Below are 3,393 nucleotides of genomic sequence, written 5' to 3' on the forward strand. Positions count from 1 at the left end.
TATGACTAATGATTGGATCGTTTCAGATCGAGCACTAAGTAGAGTCACACAACACGGAAACTGCCCTCCCATCCAACTCATCAAGACATTCCACCCAGGCGAGTCCCGTTTGTCCACGTTTCACCATAACCCTCCAAACCTTGTGAACGACACGTTAGAGGCAGTGGAGGCCAATTCTCTGAACGCATTCAAGAGAGAGCTAGATAGAGCTCTTAAGGATAGCCAGCACCGCCATTCAATGTGGTCATGGCTGATCATTCTCAATCAGTACCCCGTTCCTGCCTTCTCCCCATACCCCCTGACTCCGCTATCCTTAAGAGCTCTATCTAGCTCTCTCTTGAATGCATTCAGAGAATTGGCCGCCACTGCCTTCTGAGGCAGAGAATTCCACAGATTCACAACTCTCTGACTCAAAAGTTTTTCCTCATCTCCGTTCTAAATGGCCTACCCCTTATTCTTAACTGTGGCCCCTTGTTCTGGACTCCCCCAACATTGGGAACATGTTTCCTGCCTCTAACGTGTCCAACCCCTTAATAATCTTATATGTTTCGATAAGATCTCCTCCTCATCCTTCTAAATTCAGTGTATACAAGCCTAGTCGCTCCAGTCTTTCAACGTATGACAGTCCCGCCATTCCGGGAATTAACCTAGTGAACCTACGCTGCACGCCCACAATAGCAAGGAATCAAGGAAAATGTCGAATGGATCAATTGTTTGCCAGGAGAAGGTTACAACGAAAGCAAACATGTAAATCAGGGCCATTCAGACCGGTGGGGAACTGGGATGGGGGGAGGGGATGGAGAGAGAGGAGAAACAAGGGTTACTTGAAGTTGGAGAAGTCAATGTTCATACCGCTGGGGTGTAAACTGCCCGAGCGAAATATGAGGCGCTGTTCCTCCAATTTGCGCTGGGCCTCAGTCTGACAATGGAGGAGGCCCAGGACAGAAAGGTCAGACTGGGAGTGGGAGGGGGAGGTGAAGTGTTTAGCAAGCTGGCTGGTTAACATACAACGAAAGCTTTTCATTGTACCTCAGTGCATTTGAAAAATAAACTAAAGCGAACTGAATTGGACGCGTCATGCCATGTTGCAGTCACTGTGCAAGTTTCTTTTGAGATAAATTTTTATTGGAGATAGGTACATCTTTACAGTCATACATTTTTAAATTGATAATATTGTCAATTATTATTATATTGTCTCCAATACCTTTTGCCCCCTTTTTTTTTTAAAACTAGATAGAACTAAAGAAATAGATGAGGTAAAGAAAGAAAAGAGAGAGAAGCAAAATAAAAACAAAAACAAAAACAAATTATAAAGATAAGGAAAAAGTTAGTTAAAGAAGAATGGAAAAATTTATTAAAATAACAAAAACTTCATTCGAGATATATACATACATTTCAAAGTATAGCATTTCATCCATTCTTTAGTCCGAGTGCTAGTCAGGTTCCTGTGCTGAACCATTCTGACCCTTTAAGTAATCAATAAAAGGAGACCATATTCCAATGAATAATTCCTGTTTGTCCAACAGGGAAAATCTGATTCTTTCCACGTTTAAGGTCTCCGTCATTTCTATGATCCACATTTTGATTGTGGGGACCGTAGGGCCTTTCCAAAATTTTAGAATTAATTTTTTTCCCGTTATTAAACTATAATCCATAAAGTTTCTTTGTATTGTTCTAAATGTTTGATTTAATTCTAATATTCCGAGTATAATTAATTTTGGATCTGGGTCCAATTGTGTGCTGGTTACTTTAGATATTATGCTAAAAATATTTACCCAGAATTTTTTAATTTTTATACAGTTTGCAAACATATGAAATAATGTAGCTTCTAAATGTTGACATTTATCACATTTAGGTGAGATAAGTTGGAAAATTTTATGTAGTTTTGTTTTTGAATAGTGTAACCTATGTATTACTTTAAATTGTATTAGAGAATGTCTGGCGTTTAGTGAACACTGATGTATATGTTGCAAACTTTCTTCCCAAGTATCTTTCGTAATTACTTGGTTTAATTCTTTTTCCCATTTTTGTCTGTATAAGTCCGTGGAGGGAATGTCACTGTCTAATAAGATATTATATATATAAGATATTAATTTTTCTGTATTAGGATGTTTGTTCCAACATTCATCAAGAATTTCTGAATTTCTAATTCGAAAATTTTGGGAGTTCGATTTTACATAATCTCTAAGTTGAAGATATCTGAAATAATCATTTCCACGAAGACCATAAGTCTGTTGCAACTCCTGAAATGTCAGAAAGGTGCCTTCCTTATAAAGTTGTCCCATATTTTTAATTCCAGCTCTCTCTTGAATGCATTCAGAGAATTGGCCTCCACTGCCTTCTGAGGCAGAGAATTCCACAGATTCACAACTCTCTGACTCAAAAGTTTTTCCTCATCTCCGTTCTAAATGGCCTGCAGCAACTTAATTTTAATATCTCCTCATGCCTTAATTTTGTGATTAATAAGGGAACAATAAAATATTTTGAACGCAAATTATTCTGACAGATTTATTTAGACACAAGTAACTGCAGGTGAAGGTTTATGAAAAGGACACAAAGTGCTGGAGTAACTCAGTGGGTCAGGCACCATCGCTAGAGGACATGGGTAGGTTTAGGTTTATTATTATTGTCACGCTTACCGAGGTACAGCGAAAAGCTTTGCTTTGCTTGCGATGAGAGAATACTACACAATCTACAATCAAACTCAAGGACAATAGGTTGAGCTGAGGGGAATATATAATCTACGAACCTGCACGTCTTTGAGATGTGGGAGGAAACCGGAGCACCCGGAGGAAACCCACGTGGTCACAGGGAGAACGTACAAACTCCGTACAGACAGGTACGATAGGGAGAACGAAGGGGGAAGTTACAGTGCAGAATACACCAATCAGCCAAAACATTATGACCACTGACAGGTGAAGTGAATAACATTGGTTATCTTGTTACAATGGCACCTGTCAAGGGGTGGGATATATTAGGCAGCAAGTGAACAGTCAGTTCTTGAAGTTGAGGTGTTGGATGCAGGAGAAATATGCAGGAGTAAAGACCTGAGTGACTTTGACAAGGGCCAAATTGTTCTGGCCAGACGACTGGGTCAGAGCATCTCTGAAACGGCAAGGCTTGTGGGGTGCTCCCGGTCAGCAGTGGTGAGTACCGACCGACCGACAGTGGTCCGAGGAGGGAAAAACCACAAACCGGCGACAGACAGGGTGTTGGGCGCCCAAGGCTCATCGATGCGCGAGGGCAACGAAGGCGATCCCGTCTGGTCCGAACCGACAGAAGGTCGACTGTGGCACAAGTCACAGAAAATGTTAATGGTGGTCACGGGAGGAATGTGTCACAATACACAGTGCATCGCACCCTGCTGCGTATGGGGCTGCACACGGAGGACCA

The sequence above is a fragment of the Rhinoraja longicauda genome, chromosome 5, assembly GCF_053455715.1.
Source record: "Rhinoraja longicauda isolate Sanriku21f chromosome 5, sRhiLon1.1, whole genome shotgun sequence".
NCBI classification, from domain to species: Eukaryota; Metazoa; Chordata; class Chondrichthyes; order Rajiformes; family Arhynchobatidae; genus Rhinoraja; species Rhinoraja longicauda.